General features: G+C 38.2%; 1 protein-coding gene and 2 pseudogenes across 3 annotated transcripts in view; all 3 read right to left on the bottom strand.

Annotated features, from left to right (window-relative positions):
* Positions 1–20,751, bottom strand: part of ADGRL2 (adhesion G protein-coupled receptor L2) — a 678,326-nt gene that overhangs the window by 266,178 nt on the left and 391,397 nt on the right. The gene's annotated exons all lie outside the window — the stretch shown is intronic.
* LOC108592641 (hsc70-interacting protein pseudogene) lies at positions 1,456–2,918 on the bottom strand (annotated as a pseudogene).
* Positions 8,206–8,594, bottom strand: LOC144577033 (cytochrome c oxidase subunit NDUFA4 pseudogene; annotated as a pseudogene).

Here is a 20,751-nt window from a genome sequence, read left to right as displayed (position 1 = left end):
ATTGAAACGTTGATGGAACTGTAGCAATATCAGGCACAATGCCTATACTTAGTCTTATTTAAAATAAGAATTGAATGCACAACAGAAAATTTATCATTTTCTTTATCATTGGAGGGGAGGGAAAGAAAGGAAGCAGAGGTGGCGGTATGGTTACACTATTTAAGGAAGAGCTGAATACAAAGACAGTGAGTCTTTCATAGTCTCCACAACTCCACAATGAATAACTGTCGATTATCTCATTTATAATTCACATTGGATCAAAAAAATTGGTTCCCCTCTGTGTCTATCAATTTAATTCAAACCTTATTATCTTCAAAATACAAAGATGAATACTACAAGATAAACTCTAACTGCAATAGGTATTTTCTAAGTAGAAGACCCACAAAGGGAATCCCTCTTTCCAATGTCTTTTGATATGACAAGATTTTGCCAGAGTGGAAGACTAACTTAAATAAGCATTCTCATGGCCTAGTAAGAAACTACAGTTGTTGCGGGTATTACCCTACAATTACCATATGTATTATGTATTAAATTAAACTCAGCATTAAATATGCTTGCACAATTAGGCTATTAATGATGATTGCAGTGATGCTGCTGGTGGAAAAAGCCTGCCTTTAGCCTAAGAAAAGTAAGGAAGAAAAATATAACAAGCAGAAAGCATTCACAGAGTTGGGCATTTTCTTGACTACGAAAGAGAATTTTATGCCTACAAATATTTTTTTTAAAGTACTCTTTTATTTCCCCTATGTGGAAATAATATGAAACATTTATTGGATATGCTGGACAAGAACAGAACTAAGTACTCCAACTCTACTGCAGCATTACAAAAAAATCATTCTTTCACCACAGTGTGAGATTTAAGGGCAACGTGCCCAAGCATGCTTTTTATATAAAACACAGCAAGATTGCTGCTGCCCTGCCACATACTTCCAGTCCCTACCCAGGTCCTTCTGACATACTGGTGGCCCCAGCTAGTTTTAGTGAAATACATCTTTAAAGAAAAAGATCAAGCATTTAGAAAGACAAGTGAAAATGCTTCAGGAACCACATATCCAACACAAACTTAAACCTCAAATGAGTTATGTTTGCCTTGCACTAATAAACTTCTATTTCACTCAAATTAGAACAATAATCTTCCATACATATCTTACCTACCCAATCATTCAAAGGGAAAAAGTGCAAAATGGTTAGTAAAGAAAAATATAAGAATTAACAGACCCTTTAAAAATGTTTTAAATATTTTTAAGGTTTTAAAAGTGTTTAAAGTTTGCAATTCCTAGTAGGAAAACATTATCTGAATGAATACCCTAATGGCAAACCACTATAAAAAGCTTCATTTGCATTTGGGGGAGAGGGATCAGGATTAATTACTAGTAGGAAAACATTATTTGAATGAATAACCTAATGGCAAACCACTGTAAAATGCTTCAGCTGCATTTGAGGGAGAGGGTTAGTGATTATCTTCAAAGCACCCCAGTTCTTTTGATGGGGAGGTCAGAGGTACACTGGTTTGTATTACTGCAACATCCATAAGGTGATCCAGGTTGCTTTTCCATCAGCAAGGTCTTTATTTATCAGAAGGGCATTACATGTGACCTCCAAATTTGGCTGACAAGTTACTGGTAATATTCATAACCTTTGGGTTGCTCTGGTATTTTGACGTATTTCCTGGGTTCTGAGCTACATCCTGGAAGGCCACCATAACTTCTGGATCCTGCATGGCTGCAAAAACCTCTGGATCACTAAGAATTTCATTAAGCCCAGGCATTCCAGCCATTCCAGGCATGCCCCTTCCCACTCCAGGCATTCCTCCAGGAAAACTACCAGGCATTCCTTCAGGAAAGCCACTTGGAAAAGAGCCACACTGAGCTCCTGACTATCGTCTGTCTTCTTCCTCCCTCTGGGCTTTCTCAGGCTCTTCTCCAGACTTCTTAACTCTTTCTATTCTTTCTTTGGTCTCTTCCTCTTCACATTTTCACTCATACTTTCTCCAATGTCCTGCAGTTTTCTGTGCCCTAGGTTGAACTTCTTTCAACATTGCACTTGCATCTTTACCAGAATCCAATTTGCAGGCAAGGGCAAGATCATGGGCTGCTTCCTCCCAGTGGCCTAGAAGTCTGTGTGCTTTCCTTGGCCACTTGCAAGGCTGAGCTGAATCAGGATTTATTTCAATGGCTTCATCACAGTCTTGGATGGCAGCATTTGGCTTCTGTAATTTGATGAAGACACTGGCCCTCTTGGCATACAAAATGGCCAAGTGAGCATTCAGCTTGATGGCATCTGTGAATAAGTCGATGGCTTTTGGCAGTTCACCATCATTTAGGGCTTCAATAGCAGCCACTTTCTTATCATTGGTCTGATCCTTTCTTATCATCTCCTCTGTTACCTCTGCATTTTCATCTCTCATTTCTTGAGGGGCATCAGTGTCTGGTTCAATCACACCTTCATTATCAATTTCTAGATGACTTTCCTCACTTGATGGTTTGTCTGTCTTTAAGTCTTCCTCCACCTTCTTACTATCAGGTTTTTCTTCCTTGGTATTTTCTTCAGATTTAGCTTTCTGAGTAGCAGGTGGTACTTTCCCCCCATCCTCTCCACCCACTTCCTCAGGAAGCACATTTCCTGGGTGTGCAGAATGCTTGGATCCTGCTTATGCATTTTCACAAAGGCCCAAAGCTCATTCACTTTGCTGGAGGTCCATGGTCGCAAAGCAGTGGGCGAAACTGAGGGGCTATGGCCCGGTTGCAGGCCCAGGCACTGGCTCAGCATAACCACGCAGAAGCAATTTTTGTGTTGTTTTGGTAGAAACAGGGCTTTGCCATGTTGCCCAGCTGGTCCTGAATTCCTGGGCTCAAGTGATCATCCCATCTCAGCCTCCCAGATTGCTGTGATTATAAGCGTGGGCCACTATTCCTGGCCTACCTGCAGATTTCTATCTTACAAAAGCCAATAAATTTTTTTCTTGTTCAAGATTAATTTGGGTCTGTTGTTTGGATATATAACTAAAGTAGTATTGACTGAGATATATAATTGAAAGTGAATGAACTAAAAGCAGTGTGGCTGTCTCTTTGATACCATCATAAAGCCTCACAAGTGACTACAAGTATATTAAAGAGGTTTTGAGTTAAATTTTGATTGTAATTCAAAGATGAGAGGGACATGTAATTATACAGATAAATGTATGCTGTTGTCATTTAGCAAAAAGAAATTGTTTAAATCTGGCCGGGTGCAGTGGCTCACACCCATAATCCCAGCACCTCAGGAGGCTGAGGCAGGAGGATCACTTCTGTCCAGGAGGTCTAGACTCGCCCAGACAACATAGCAAGACCCTGCCTCTATTAAAAAAAAAAAAAAAGGAAATTGTTTAAATTTTATGTAGTTTATTTTCTGAAAAGCTGTTATCAAATCAGTGGGAATAGGTTTATATAATTGATAGCCCCTTAGAATCCATGGATATTTATTTATTTATGATAATATATAAAACTAATATACAAAACATAAATATTTGTTAATATGTAACTGAGTTTTTCCCAAATTTATCAGACTTACAAGTTATCCCATTTTGCTTTATTGATATATAGTTGTCGTATAATCTTTTCTTTTCTTTTTTTGAGATGGAGTTTTGCTCTTGTTACCCAGGCTGGAGTGCAATGGCGCGATCTCGACTCACCGCAACCTCTGCCTCCTGGGTTCAAGCAAGTCTCCTGCCTCAGCCTCCCGAGTAGCTGGGATTACAGGCACGCGCCACCATGCCCAGCTAATTTTTGTATTTTTAGTAGAGACGGGGTTTCACCGTGTTGACCAGGATGGTCTCGATATCTTGATCTCGTGATCCACCCACCTCGGCCTCCCAAAGTGCTGGGATTACAGGCGTGAGCCATCGCGCCCAGCAATCTTTTCTTATACTGCTTAAAGTGACTTGTGGTTGATTTTGGTGAAGCCTACTTCCATCTAACAGCTGCAATAAGTAGTCTTTTTATATTGAGTAGTACTTCCTTATGATGATATAGAAAAAAATTTGTATAATTGAAATTCGTATTACTAAGAGGTTTTGTAGTTTCATATTTAATTTTTATATTTCTTTTCTCTTGTTTCTCACCCCCAGTTTTGTACCTACTGTGAACTAGTTTGATGGTCAGAAGAAGCAGTTTAATAAACTGAATAGGTGAAGAAAATATAAACACCTCATTTGTTAACATTAAATAAAGAATGCTTTGGCAGGGCGCAGTGGCTCATGCCTGTAATCTCAGTACTTTGGGAGGCAGAGGTGGGTGGATCACTTTGAGCTCAGAAGTTTGAGACCAGCCTGAGCAGCATGGTGAAACCCTGTCTCTGCTTAAAGTACAAAAATTTGCCAGGTATGGTGGCCTGTAATCTCAGCTATTCGGGAGGCTGAGGCTGGAGAATCACTTGAACCCAGGAGGTAGAGGTTGCAGTGAGCTAAGATTGTGCCATTGCACTCTTGCCTGGGTGACAGAGCAAGATTCCATCTCAAAAAAAAAAAAAAAAAAAAAAAAAGGAATGCTTTAATTTCAATACAGGCCTTTTCAACTACTTTAAAAAAAATATCTGTAATACGGCTAGAAAAATCTTCATTTTCACTCTGGCAACCTCAGCAGCAATTTGTCTGCATATGCTACCATTACATTTTCATAATACAATATAGTTAAACAAAAATAAAAATTCCAAGAAAATAGATTTGTTTCTAAAAATGGCAGGGGGTGGAATGTGGTACCTGGACATGTTTTCTAACACAATCCACAAAATCATGTTTTCTCACATTTTAAAAATAGTCTACCAGGTAGAGGATAGCACACTTGCAGAAAGGCTCCCTCAGGAATCAGCAGGAGATGTCCAAAAACCACTCTGAGTCAACATGCTGACAATGACCAGAAAAAAGGACAAATTCCACTAGCATTGGGCTGTATACAAAGAACTATCATATCCCAGGCCTAGGGGATGATATATGATGCACCTGGAAAAGTGCATTCAGTTTGGATAAACTCCATTCCAGAAATATGTGGAAGATTGAAGACAGTTAAGGGAAAAGAAAAAAAATGATGAAGTGACTTGGGAGGTGAGGTTGAGAAGGGAGCTTGGGAGGAAAGATTAAAGCAACTGGCTAAGTAACTTTATGATTTGACATGATAACAGCCAACAAATATTTAAAAACAGCAAATACTATAAAGACAGATAAATTACTTAGAATGGTTAAAGAGCACAGAGAAAGAAGCAGGATTGAGAAGCCTAATGTTCTGGCTATGTGTAGAGGAAGATAAAAACTGAAAAATATAGTAACTTTTGGAATAGTCTCTTAAAAAGTCTGTAGGAAGCTTTAATTCTTAGCAAATTTACTACTAAACACAAAGAAAGCCATGGGTGTTGGAAGATAATGATTATAAGGAACGGATGGTGGCCTATATGACTAGAGATGTTCTTTCTTACTTAGTAGTTCTATAAATCTACTGTAATATAAAAATTCTAATTTATGTTGGAAAAGGGCATATTCTTTGCCATGAGGCAAGGTTTAAACCAAACTTTTAAAGAACCCATTATTACATGGTTTGCTCTGGGATCTCTAAGTAACATAGGGGAGAAAAGTGTTTTTAATTTGCAGTTTTCCAAAGCCAATTCAATTAAAAATAATAAAAAATCTGAAATCCTGTCCATAAGGGTTAATAACTACTGAGGTGTCCAACAGATATTCAATCACAAAAATTCAAATGCTCTTTTCATTAAGCCTCTGGTGTCTTTTTCCATAGCTAAACCAAGATAATTGTTTTGGGGCTAATTTCTGTGGCTATTTAATAACACCTCCTGCTAGACTTCTCATGTAAACCCAGCAAGAGCAAGCATCCAGAGTAATAGAAAAATATTCTGCTCATTTTATAGCTCAAATTCATACTTTTCTTTACAAACAAGATCCTGCTGTTTGAGTTTGGCAACTGCCATACCAACCGCATTGGGGAAGATTGGATTAGGAGGCAAAGCTGACTATGCAGTAAAGTCCCCACTCTCCAGCAGGATTTTTATGTAAATTCCATTACAATTCATACTTTTGTAGATAATGAAAAGGATACAGTTCGCAAACCACTTTACTACATTTTTGACATTTGGTCACTCATATAAATGGGCTTCGTATTTGTTCTTCTTTCACAGATGATTTTTTTTAATGCTACATTCTTCTGTTTTCTTTTTTAGACGGAGTCTTGCTCTGTCTGTCATACAGGCTGGAGTGCAGTGGCATAATCTCAGCTCACTACAACCTCCACCTCCTGGGTTCAAGAGATTCTTTTGCCTCGCCTCCCAATTAGCTGGGACTACAGGTGTGTGCCACCATGACAAGCCAATTTTTTTTTTTTTTGAGACAGAGTCTCACTCTGTCACCCAGGCTGGGGCACAGTGGCATAATCTTGGCTCACTGCAACCTCTGCCTCCTGGGTTCAGGCGATTCTTCTGCATCACCCTCCCGAGTAGCTGGGACTACAGGCATGTGCCACTATGCCCGGCTATTTTTTTTTTGTATTTGTAGTAGAGACAGGGATTCATCATCTTGGCCAGGCTGGTCTCGAACTCCTGACCTTGTGATCTGCCTGCCTTGGCCTCCCAAAGTACTGGGATTACAGGAGAGAGCCACTGCATCTGGCCTTAATGTTACATTCTAAAGCTCATAGCCCTACATGTTATTGCTAGTATGTGAACATGAACTACAAAAAGTTCATCATGCTTTAAATTTCAGTAAGTGGCAGATTTTGTATTATGTTTCCTTAAGAAAATATGGACAATCTTTTCTCCTAAAATGCTATTCTTTCAGACTGAAAAAAAAAAAAAACACACGGACAGGCATGGCGGCTCACACCTGTAATCCCAGCACTTTGGGAGGCAGAGGTAGGCAGATCATGAGGTCAAGAGATCCAGACCATCCTGGCCAACATGGTGAAACCCCCATTCTCTACTAAAAATACAAAAATTAGCTGGGCATGGTGGTATGTGCTTGTAGTCCCAGCTACTTGGGAGGCTAAGGCAGGAGAATTGCTTGAACCCGGGAGGCAGAGGTTGCAATGAGCTGATATCATGTCACTGCACTCCAGCCTGGTGACAGAGTGAGACTCCAACTCAAAGCAAAAAAAAAAAAAAAGAAAAGAAAAGAAAGAAAGAACCACACATACCTTATAGACTAATGGCAGGACCAGAGGGATATGCTTTTATAATTAACCAACTACAAAATTAAAATTATGGAGATTGATCCATAATTATTCTTTTATATATTTTGTGATGACATGTAAGAGTAAAAGTATGTTTTCAAAAGACTAGCCTCTAGAGACAGTATGTTTTTGGGTTTCCAAATGGATCTTTCTTAGCAATAGTCAATGACTATAACAGAAACAGTCAAGAAAAATATTCTGTAGCACAATGTACAAAATGTATTATTTTCCTTCTGCTATTGTCATTTTAGTTCCATATATTGTCTTGTGCTGGAAGGTGAAATTCCCATTAGCATCAATGGAGAATCCAGGCATGGGGTAAAGGAAACCCAAGACTTTGGCAACAGTGACACAATTCTCCAAGTGAAGCAAGAATGTGAACAAAGTATGCATTTGAAATATAAAATATTCTGGTGATCCATTATCCCATTAGTAGAACTGAAGTTTTCAGGAATGTATGCTCATCTTTATTCTGGGATGACTAACACACATGTAGTATTCCCTTTGGTATATTTAATAATTTCAGTCAAAATAGGAAGCCTATTGACATTTCACTTCATTGCCAAATCAAACAAGATTAGTCATGTGAACTGTGTCTCATTGATAGATGAATTTTGATGGTAAAAAGTCAAAACATGATGCATGGCCTCTGACTTGTAGTTGGCCTTTTGGGAGCCATGCTGTGCCTCTTTCCAAAGGAGAGAAGCCCAGACTGGGTTCCTGTGGACTTACGCAGAGAATCATATATAACTGGCTCATGACTTTTACACTATAGAATGCTTCATTCCCAGGGAGCTCTCATATGCATTCAAATGTTTCAGAAGCAGACATTCCCAAGCCTTTGCCTTGGGAAGTCCTGATAATTTAGAGAAACCGCCAGAAGAGAAAATGGAGACAACATGACCAATGAACGTGAAATAGAGGCAGAAAGCTCATGTATGCTAATAAGATTTCATCCTTAACTCAGGATTTTTTTTTTTCAAGTTTCAGTTATTTATTAATCCGTGTAATCACCAATAGATTACATCAACATGATTTCATGCATTTAGAGAAGAAATATTTCCTGGTTCTGTGGAAAATTGTGTGGATGGCTTCTGGAAGACCTTCATTTCAAAGCAGCTTTACATTTCATTTAGTAAACTGGACGTTCTTTCTTCAGTTTGCTGTAATTCACATTCACTGAGTAGAACTTGTATTGATCATTGGGACCCAGTTTGTTCCAGGGCTCTGGGTTATTCTTTTTGTCTCAACAAACATCTGGATTGAACAATGCCAGACACAAGAGATACAGGGCTGCTCTACTACCTCCAGCTCCAATAAATACAGAGGGGGGATCAAGCTCGGATGCTTCTTGGCCTGACCTAAGATGTGGCGGAGCATGTTTGTGGCAGAGGCCTCTGACTGGAAAGAAGAAAATTAGCCTTGTCACCAGGCCCCGGTCTAAGTAGTATCTGCCAACTCAGGATTTTAGTGATTGCTTTGCATGCAGTATCCCATATAAACATCATGACAATCCTATGAAGTAGGTGTGTTATTATTCCCATTTTTTGATGAGAAGACTGAGGACCGAAAACTAAATAGCACTTTATTTTCTTGAAGATCAAATGCTGTGTAGTGAGCCCATATCCAGATTTCTTAACCACTTTAAATATTATCTTAATCCTCCTTATTACCACAAAACACACACATACCAAATGTAATTTACCTTCTATACATACTTTTCAGAATATATATTGATTTCTGTGGCTTTACTCTTTTATGTTGCTTGTGGTGGTTTTCAAACCTGCTTTAATCTAGTTCTTAAGTACTGATTTTGGTGCTGGTGGTGGTGTATAGCTCTTTTATATGACCCTGACAAATCACAGCTGGTTGTACTGCTTTAATTTCCCTCTAAGAAATTTTTCTCGAAAAGTGCCAGCCACACAGGGAAGAGATTACTCAGTTTGTTGTTGGTCTATAAGGTTATAACAGTAATAAAATGTAATTTCTGGGAATAAAATTACATTTTTAATGACAATAGCAATACCCAATGAGTGAACACAAAGTCATGCAGGCCCTGTACTAGATGCTTGGGTATAGGAACTCATTTAGTACTCAGAATAACACTGGGGAGTAAGTATTACTGTCACCATTTTACAGGTAACAAAATAGAGCTTAAGTAATCTAAGTAAGATGCTTAAGGTCATGCAAAGTCTGTAGCAGAACTGATCAAGCACACATCTCTCTGCCTCCAGGGACCTTGCTTTTTCCTTTACCACACGGCCTGCCATATCCAGAAATATAAACTGTTCAAGCTACTTTCTTTAAGGCTAGAAATAAACTTTTAAGATCTGACAGACTGTGTTAGAGACCAAGTGAAGGTCATTAGTATAAAAATATTATATAATATGCTTTTCTTTCTTCACTTTCTATCACTTGAGTCTTTCTTCTCTTCGCCCTCACCCAATTTTCACATGAAATGATATCATATATTTCAGTACCTTGAGCAATTATGATGCTGTAGGGCTTTGAAGAGGCAAACCATCCCTAACTTTAGCATTGCCAAGCTTACAGGCGCCTGTGGGAACAGAACATCTTTCCTTTCTTGATCTGGTTGGCCTCAAAACCTCAGCTATTAATTATAATCCAGGTACTGTACAGGAGACCTAAGAACTTTACTTCCTTTGACTTCTGTTCCTCATTAGGTTCTGTGACCTTGGTCTCATGGAGAGACAATGGGAAAAAAAGCAGGGGGATAAGAGATATTTCCCCCTCAGCACTTGGCCATTTGACATGTATGCAGAGCTATATTTGTCTCTGTCTCATCCTTTTGAAGGTAAGCTTGTGGGGAGTACCAGGCATGTCATGTTGCATTAAGTGCTCAGCACGCTCTTACTCCATGCTTAACATAATAACTCTTATATTCATTCATGAGAAAAGCCTCCTTTTCTTATGTCCAGCCAACTGAAAAGATTCATAAGGATGATTTTAAAAGGTTGAAAGGCAGCTTTAAGCACAAGAATTTACAAGATGCACATACACACTACAGAAAATTCTCACAGTGGTAAATTATACTACTTGAGTTGTTGCTTTTTCTTGTGTTTAGACCTAATGTCTGCATAAAATGTTTGTTCAAAGCTAGTACATATTGTATTACTCAAGCATATATATCTGTCTCTTTAGAATTAAAAAAGGAAAAAGCAAAACCCATCTGTTTGTGAATAAATATGGCTTTTTCTTCTGTACATTTGAGTGGCCTGTTTGGTTGAAAGCTTATAGTACTTATTTAAAAAAAAAAAAGATTTTACTAAATTGGCTTCTTCTAGAAAATAAATCTGGATATGATCAGGAGCAGCCAAAGCAAGAAGCAGTAAAATCCAAAAATAATGTCACAAACAGCTTAAGTCACTTAACTTTATGTAAATCTGAGGAGTAAAAAAGAAAAAAATAGAGCAGAAAAAAATGTCTGAACAAAGCAGGTTAAAAACTGGGAGGAGAGAACTCTTGCATGAAAGAAAAAGAAACAAAAGATATTATAAGCTATTCTTCTTTTACTGGAAAGAAATTAAGGACTTACACCTATGATACATTGAGTAGAAGCAACTACAAAAGAAAAAAAAAACATGCCCAAACCTGTACTTGAATCAGGGTGGAGTGACTACCTGCCACAATTATATAAAACTGTCTCAAGTTATTGTTACAGGGTTATTTCTGAAACAGGAAATGTTCAAGTATGTAGCACACTTCTCAGAATTTTCTCTCCTCCATCATTACTATATACATATATAATATAGTAAGTTATAATATTTCAGCACACAGTAAGTGCCACATTCATTAACTTCTAATACTGAATTCGAATTTTCTAAATCTTCTTTATCCCCCTTAGAGTTTTGTGCCTGACTTCTGTTATATTGTGTATAAAAATGTATCAAAAATGATGCACGTTTTTACTTTATAAATTGCTAGGTAAAAATTATTTCTTAAGTATTAAGCACATATGTATACCTTCTCCCTGCCCTACTCCATACTATAAAAAGTTACTTGAGGAGAAATGATTAGTCAATATTTTAAAATAAAGAAATATCTTGATGCATATATTTTTAAGAAGTTTGTTACCACTCAGCCTTTATCTTTGCCTATAGTGCGGTAATTATTTATTCCTTATTTTCTGAGGCAATCTTAATTTATTTCTCTTGCTCTGATATGATCAACAATAGTATCCTCTTTTACTTTCAAAAGTATCCAAATTTAAATGATAAATGATATAGGTATCTGATATGGTTTGGATGTGTCCCATCAAAATCTCATCTTGAATTGAAGCTCCCATAATCCCCATGTGTCATGGGAGGGACCTGATGGGAGGTAATGGAATTATGGGAGGAGGATTTTTCCATGCTATTTTTGTGATAGTGAATAAGTCTAGCGAGATCTGATGGTATAAAGGCTGCTCTCTTGCCTGCTGCCATGTAAGACATGCTTTTGCTCTTGCTTCACCTTCTGCCATGACTGTGAGGCCTCCTCAGCCATGGGAAACTGTGAGGCCATTAAACTTATTTTCCTTTATAAATTACCCAGTCTCGGGTATTTATTTATTAGCAGCATGAGAACGGACTAATACAGTATCTCTACCTAACATCAAGGCAGCATGGCATGGAATGATCTAGGGCTTTTGAGACAAGCCCATCAGGGTCTTTGCATATTTCCATCATTTAGTTACTGTATAAACTTGGGTGATTACTTATCCACTCTGATACCAATTTTTCGTCAGCAGCATATGGATAATAATAGCTCAGACTTGTTGAGATAACACAAATGCTAGTATCATGTCTGGGTACATACACAAATGGGGACAATAAGATCAACTTATAAGATCGTTGTGCAGTTTATTTAAGATGATGAATTTATGCAAGGTGCTCAGCGCATGGTAGATACTAAAAAAATAGCATTTTCATCACACTCATTCTCATCGTCATCACTATCATTGGCAATTCGTGGCTCTTTGTAAATATTAGAGTTAATCGTTTCTTCCCTTCTAACCTTACCTCTTCTGGTATATGCTGATGTCACATCTGTGAAACATGCTTAGAAATATGTATTATACCCACAACAAGCAGGAATTGGGAGCACTTTTAGACTTCTTTGCACACTAACTGAACGGCATTTGTTCTAGTTACTGGGCAAAACACATTGGTTTGTTTGACATAAAAAATGAATGTCTCAGAGTGTATCTCAAAAGTCCCCTCAATGCAAAGGACTATGAACTCCAACTCTTGGATGCCATAGGGAGATCCTAGGTCCTTCCCTCTCAAGATGGAATGCCTTGGAAGTCTCCATCTTCAAATGATTTTAATTCTGTTTCATTATATATCTGGTTTTTTTTTAATTAAAAAAAAATTTTAAGAATCTACTATCAGGCCAGGTACAGTGGCTCATGCCTGTAATCCCAGCACTTTGGGAGGCCAAGGTGGGAGGATCACCTGAGGTCAGGAGTTTGAGACCAGCTTGGCCAACATGGTGAAATGCCATCTCTACTAAAAATACAAAAAATTAGATGGGCATGGTGGTGTTTGCCTGTAGTTCAGCTACTCAGGAGGCTGAGGCATGAGAATCACTTGAACCTGGGAGGCAGAGGCTGCAGTGAGCTGAGATCATGCCATTGTACTCGGGTCTGGGTGGCAAAGAGACTGTCTCAAAAAAAAAAAAAATTAACTGTCCAGGTAAATTGGTGCTCCAGCAGGATGGGCAGTGTGTTTTACGGGGCTTATCTTACTCCCGATATATCTTTGCCTGTTCCCAGTTATATATATCCCAGTTTGAGAAACAACAGGGACTTCCCAGTTAGACACAGCTTGCTTAGAAGCTGGATCTGCACACTATGCGCTTTTGTAACCTTTGGCATGTTACTTAATGTCTCGGAAACTCAGTCTCTTGGTCTTAAATATGGGAGTATATAATACCTATTAAATTGTTTGATAATTAAATGTAATCATATTTGTAAGGCCACCATGTCATATGTTAGGAATTGAATCCATGTCAGTTATTTAATCTTTTTTCATTGTTAGTTAAAATAGTTCAATGACATCTTGTTAGGTCACATTGATGAAGACTGATTTGAATTTATTTCTGTTGGGACACAGAGCCCAAATAGATGACATCTGGCTTACCACATAAAAATGTCTATGCAATACAACATGGAATCTCATGCAACTATCCAGGTCCTTCCTTCCAAATTCCCATAGTAACTCAACCTTGAGTAGTAATTGTTTATTAATAGCCTCACTTGACTGGGCATATATATTTTTTAAATCCAATTGCTGTATAAAAACCATATGGTTGAGATGTTTTTAGACTTTAGAAAGCATTAGTAAAATGAAAACAGAAATCATATTCCGGGTACAGGATTCGATTAGCCAAAGACTTCCTTCATTACTTGGCTGACACTTCGCTGTTCTTCAGGATCACATTCAGATATATTCTCCTTTAAAAAGTGCTCTGAAAAGACTTTGTGCTTTCCTCTATCACTGTACTTATTACAAACCACTGAAAAAGCACGTTCATTAATCTGTCTCCTCCCTTAACCTTTCAATCTCTAGAGTAGGTTCTCAAAGTGAAGTCAGCAGATCCTCTGGGGTCCCTGGACCCTTTTAAGGGGATTTACAATGTCAAATCTATTTTCAAAATAATACTAAGATATTATTTGCCTTTTTTACTCTGTTGAGATTTGCAGTGATGACAGAAAGCATTGGTGTATAAAACTGCTAACACCTTAGCATAAATTAAAGCTGTGGCACCAAGCCATATGTAACACTATTGCCATATTCTTAACCACCTCACACCTGCAATAAAAACAAAAACAACACAAAACAAACAACAAACAAAAAAATACCAATTTCAGTTAAGGATATCTTTTTTAAAAAACAATGAAATCACTGTTAATTTTATGAAATCTAAATATCTGAAATACATCTTTAATATTCTATATGACAAAATGGATGCATGCAAAAAGCACTTTCACTGACTACTGAGATCTGATTGTCTTGAGGAAAAGCACTTGTGAGATAAATGTTTGAGGTGTAACCTGAAATAGCTGCTCTTTTCATTTTTACTTTAAAAAGCAACTGACAGACAAACTATGGTTATTCAGACTTAGGTGTTGTGCAGATATTTTTAAACAATGAATGAAAGCAAGCCAAGTCACTTCAAGGAAAACAATCAATAGTACTTATTGCCAATGATAAAATTCAAACATGTAGACAAGAATTGTAACCTGAAGAACATTTGTATCTGTCACTGTGAACTTGACAGCTTCCTAATATGTAAAGACTTTTCTGATGAGTTTGGTGGTGATATTAACAGTGGTGATTCCTTCAAAAATGTTTTATGAAATATGCTGACATTTTGGGAAATCTGCATAACTCAGTGAAACAATACTTTCTAAATGAGCAATGAATGTTGTTACAAAATCATGCATGTAGTTTATGGGTTAAAGATCTATTCAAAATGTAAGATTAACCAATGTGTTTTAATGCAGCAGATTTTTAAATGTTCATTGATATGGTTTCAAATTCCACCATGCAACTAATCTTTAGAAAACTATTTGTCAAAGCTTTGTTCAGTATCAAAAAAGAATAGCACACTTATCTGAAAAGGCTATTAAAATATGCTTCCTGGCCGGGCATGGTGGCTCATGCCTGTAATCCCAGCACTTTGGAAAGCCTAGGCAGGCGGATCACAAGGTCAAGAGATTGAGACCATCCTGGCCAACATGGTGAAACCCCGTCTCTATTAAAAAATACAAAAAATTAGCTGGGCATGGGTGGCATGCGCCTGTAGTCCCAGCTACTCGGGAGGCTGAGACAGGAGAATTGCTTGAAACCGGGAGGTGGAGGTTGCAGTGAGCCAAGATTGTACCACTGCACTCCAGCCTGGCGACAGTGCAAGACTCTACTCTATCTCAAAAAAAAAAAGAAAAGAAAATGCATCATTTTCTGTGTCTAATATCTGTACAAGGCTAATTTTCTTCATAAATACTGAATTAACAATTAAATATTTTAAAATTTCTCATTTTAATTTCTAATGTGTTAGTGAGAGATGAAATTCACAAAAATAAAAGTTATTTTTTCTTTTTTTTGAGCAGAGTCTCACTCTGTCACCCAGGCTAGAGTGCAGTGGCGTGATCTCAACTCACTACAACCTCCGCCTCCCAGGATCAAGTGATTCTCATGCCTCAGCCTCCTGAGTAGCTGGGACTACAGGCGTGCACCATCATACCTGGCTAATTTTTTGTACTTTTAGGAGAGATGAGGTTTTGCCACGTTGGCCAGGCTGGTCTCCAACTCCTGGCCTCAAGTGATCGGCCTGCCTCCCAAAGTGCTGGGATTACAGGCATGAGCCACCACGTCTAACAAAACTTTTTGAAATCCTCAATAATTTTTGAGAGTAGAGATGGGTTCTTAGATCAAAAAGTTTGAGAATCACTGCTACAGAAAGCAACACTGTTTATCTGTCTATCCAGAGTACCTGAGACTAGTGAGGTACTTCATATGGGTTTAGTTAACAGATGGATGAGTGATGAGTAAGTGAATATTGCATATAATGCCAGAAGAATCTGACACATGTTAGAAAATATCTTGATGTGAAATGCATGATGAATCAATTAAATTGCAATTTAATATTTCCCCCTAGTTTCGTTTGCTCATAACACCTATCTCCAGAACAGATAAGGAGACAGGCCACAGGTGACTAGTTAATCAGCCATGATTAATCAACGAATTAAATCAAGTTGAGGTGGTAAGGGGGGGGCGGGGAACCAGTTATTTCTCTGTAAGTCCCTTCTCTGATAGCCAAACAATTGGCTTTACTTCTTTCATTATCAATGTATACCTGTTACGACAATTTGTTTGGGATAGGATGGTTTTTAATATGTTTTGAAAATTTTTTTAAAGTGTGATTGACCATTTGTAAATATTTCTTTCACGAGGTCAAGAGATCGAGACCATCCTGGTCAGCATGGTGAAACCCCATCTCTACTAAAAATACAAAAAATTAGCTGGGCATGGTGGCACGTGCCTGTAATCCCAGCTACTCGGGAGGCTGAGGCAGGAGAATTGCCTGAACCCAGGAGGCGGAGGTTGCGGTGAGCCAAGATTGCGCCATTGCACTCCAGCCTGGGTAACAACAGCGAAACTCCGTCTCAAAAAAAAAAAAAAAATCTTTATAATGATACTTTCAGGCATATTTAGTACTCATCTCAAAATTTCAAATGCCTCTTAATGGTATAGAGAAGAGAGACTGATGGGCAGAAAAACTGGGAGCTGTGGAGACAGTGAGTAGAGGAATCAAGTGTCAGCTAGATCAACCCATAGCCTAAAGACTCACAGAAATGGACTGGGCGCAGTGGCTCGTGCCTGTAATCCCAGCACTTTTGGAGGCCAAAGCAGGTGGATCATGAGGTCAAGAGTTTGACATCAGCCTGACCAACATGGTGAAACCCCATCTTTACAGGTGTTGGATGCCTGTAAACCTAGTTACTCAGGAAGCCAAGGCAGAAGAATAGCTTAAACACAGAGGCAGAGGTTGCAGTGAGCCGAGATCATGCCACTGCACTCTAGCCTGGGTGACAGAGCGAGATTTCATCTCAAAAACAAATAAAAAGACTCACAGAAACAAGAATAAAGTTTAAATTAAAAAGAAAAAGACCTCCAAACATTAAGGTAGTTTATAAAAAAACTTTTTGTACTACTATTCTACTTCCTTCAAGCCAAAGTATGTCTCTTAAAAGAGAAAATATCTTCTTAGTAACTGTATACTTGGGAAACAGCAGAAGCAATTTGGAATCCATAGTACATTTTTTAAGTCTCATTGAATAGAGGAGATGATAGTCTCTTGCAGGAAAGGAACACCGTTGAGTTGGCTGATGCAGTTAACCTACTAAACCCAAGAGCTAAAGCTCTCTAATTATTCCATAAAGACTATTTTATCCATTGTAAGATGGATCTTGTCTCGCATGAGGTTGGTGCAAAAGTAATTGCTGCTTTTGCAGTACTTTTAATGGCAAATACCACAATTACTTTTGCAGCACTCTAATGACTTCTCTGAAATTAGGATAACTTGTTCGACCGATAGTATATCATAGTTTCATTGGCAGAGTTTTAGTTTTTCATTTTAGAATATAAAATAAGTTACATCTTACCATTGATAGCATCTTAGATTCCATTAAAGATAGTAACTCAGAAAAAAAATGTTTCATTCTATAGTTATATGTGAGACCATGTTCAGAAGAGTGGTCTCTAATACGTTGTCTGTTTTCTTTTCCTATCCCCTTGGAAGATAATGGACCCATCTAATGAGCATGTAAGTTGATTTGTTTCAAGGCAAGGTAAGCAAGTTTGAATGGCACTATTTGATCCCTAAGAACTTTAGAGTTTGGTAGAAAGCTTATACAAGCCCAAAGAAAACAAGAATGAAAGGAAAGTGTTTAGCTGAAGTATATAAATAAAAGGTGATCACGTAACAGATTTCTGTAGAAGGAGTTCATCCTAATTTTTATACTTCAAAATATTACACATTTCTTCAGCTTACAATTTCGTATACATATGTACATTTTAATGCCAACAATCTATGTGATTAACCTTTGCATTACTCTTCTTTTCTGAAGTGCCAAGGAAAATAAATATGTGCAAAAACATTTATGCCTACATCACTATCTGTGCATTGGCTAAACAATCAAAAGTGCTTCTGGAGATGCATGTATGAAAATTAAGAGCATTCCCACTTTCTCAGTCAAGACAGTCATGCTGTTCTGGCAGCAGATATGCATAATGGAAACAATATTGCTTTAAATAATCAAAATACACAAAGCCACATTTTTCTGAGTGATTGGAAATAACCCTGACAAATGCTTGCATTTGGTAAATTATGAGCTAGCCAAGTTATGTTTGCATAAATATAATGAAAAGCATTTTAAAAAAATTTAGTAAGCATATAAATCAAGGCATTCTCTTGGTAATGATTTCTTTGATGGATAAACCAACAACCATGCAGGGCAAGTTTATGAAGGTGCCTCCCTGAGTGCTCCAGAGTGTGTGTGTGTGTGTGTGTGTGTGTGTGTACAGGTACACAAACATGTACACAAAAATAAGAAGTTGGCAAAAATTATATAAATGGCAGAGATATTCTTATAACTAAAAAGAAATAGAGAACAAGCATAGGCATTTAAAATAGCTACTTATATTTTGAAAAGAAGAACACAGACTGAGTGCAACTGAATGCTCTGTGAATATGACACATGGATAATTCATATTCCCCATACATAACTCTTGGATAATACAGAGATTACCTATTAGGTAAAAACATAATTATATTCTCTTCCAGCAAGCTATATACCACACCTCAGCTGCACACTTAAACAGGTATCTGTATGCAGTTGAAGAGGATTTGTGGGTGGCTAATAATAAAGTATCTGAATAGGGCAAAAATAATATTCTGCTCACAGGTAATATGGTGCTATTTGTTATCAAATTGCTTTGGGCAGACCCGAGCACTGAGCATCCAAATGTGGATGCAACAACAACAACGATATACACGCGAGCGAAAGCCAAGGAAAGATATACATTCGTTTAGGTTTTTCCAGGTTACCATGGTTTTTAAACTAAGCATAACAAGGTAGGGAGACTGACCACTGAATTTGCTACATGGATAGCAAAGCTGTTGTGAGAATTGTATAGCCTTTAAAAATCACCAGGCGCCAAGGAACACACTTTACATCAAAGGATTATCATCAAGGACTTTTCCTATGGGTAGGTTATACAAAACAAAAAGTGTGTACATTCTCCTATGAGGATAGACTGTGTTCAAAGAGATAAAATAGGCCATGAACAGTGGGTGGAATGGAGATGACTTTCTTAGGGGAAAATTCCTTTAATTCTTAAGCATGAATTGTAGGAAGAGCCTGATTGTGATTTATGGCCTTAGTCATCCTTTTTTCTTCCCCAGATAATTGTACACTATATATATTTTTTTCAGATAATTAACCTTAGTCATCAAGTCTTTCCCTATTCACTGCCACCCACCTTCACTTGAGGATGGGCAGTAACAGTTTGAGAGAAACCAGGATTACAACAGGCCTCCGATTGGGTAAAATGGTCAGCAGACCAAGTTAAATTGGCACCACTTTCCTTACCCTTTGAGGTAGTCCCTATTTCTTATCTTCTCTTCCTCCAATTTAAGCCTAAACTCCCAGAAAGCTTAATGCTTTGCTTTTGTTTAAATATTAACATATGCTAGAGCCATTTGGTAAGTCCTTATCACCCAGCTTATGACTTCTTTTCCTATGAAGAGAAAAATCTCTTCATGAAATCTGTCTCCTGAAAGTCATCCATGACTAAGTCATTGTGACATCTAATGTTCTCATATTTCATCTTCCTTGTCTCTGTCTCCTCCTTGCTGCTTGATGAGGCCTTGCTTCCAGAAACTCTCCACCCTTTCTTCGTGTCTTGGGACATTCTCGGGTTTCTTTATACCTGTGTGACTGTAACTTCTGTCGCTTTCTTCTTCATGTTCTTGGTGTATGTGATCTTAAAGTTTGTTCCTTAGCCCTCTTCTCGCCTATTCTCTCTTTTCATTGACAGTCTCACTTATCCTTTGGGTCTTGTCTGCAAAGGATGCCCACAGCTCTGCTGTTAGCCCTGTTGTCGCCTCAGTGCTAAACAGAGGTTTCCACCTGCATGCTGTTCTTCTCTAAAAAGACAAGCTCTGGCACCTAAAAACACTCACTATGTCCAAATTGGATTCCATATCTTCCTTCTCACATTTACATCTCCTCCTTTGTTTCCTATTTTTTCAAAAATGTCATCACCAAGGTTTGAAACCTTAAAGTCAAGTCTGACAGCTTTCCTGTTTCTCTCTGCAATAATATGCAAAACTCTGTCAATTTCTCCTCTAAGGTATGGCCACTGTTTATATCCTCTTTTTCATCTCTTTTTAAATTTTTTTAAATTTATTTTGAGACAGAGTCTCGCTCTGTTGCCAGGCTCCAGGCCAGAGTGCAGTGGCATAATCTCTCGGCTCACTGCAACCTACGCCTCCTGGGTTCAAGCAATTCTCCTGCCTCAGCCTCCCAAGTAGCTGGTATTACAGGCGTGTGCCACCACGCCCAGCTAATTTTTGTATTTTTTAATAGAGACAGGGCAGACCTCACTATGTTGGCCAGGATGGTCTCGATCTCCTGACCTCTTGATCTACCTGCCTTGGCCTCCCAAACTGCTGGGATTACAGGCATGAGCCACCATGCCTGGCTTAATTTTTTTTTTAAAGACGGTCTTGCTCTGTCTCTCAGGCTGGAGTATATATAGCTCACATAATCACAGCTCATTGCAACCTGGAAATCCTGGGCTCAAGGGATCCTCCTGCTTCCGCCTCCTGAATATCTAAGACTATAGGCTTCTACCGCCATGCTTATCTAACCTTTAAAATTTTTTATAGAGATGAAATCTCAGTGTTGCCCAGGCCAGTCTCAAACTCCTGGCCTCAAGAGATCCTCCCACCTTGGCTTCCGAAAGTGCTGGGA

Source organism: Callithrix jacchus, chromosome 7, assembly GCF_049354715.1.
Source record: "Callithrix jacchus isolate 240 chromosome 7, calJac240_pri, whole genome shotgun sequence".
NCBI classification, from domain to species: domain Eukaryota; kingdom Metazoa; phylum Chordata; class Mammalia; order Primates; family Cebidae; genus Callithrix; species Callithrix jacchus.
The sequence above is the reverse complement of the archived record's forward strand: the minus strand, read 5'-3'. Positions and strand labels throughout refer to the sequence as shown.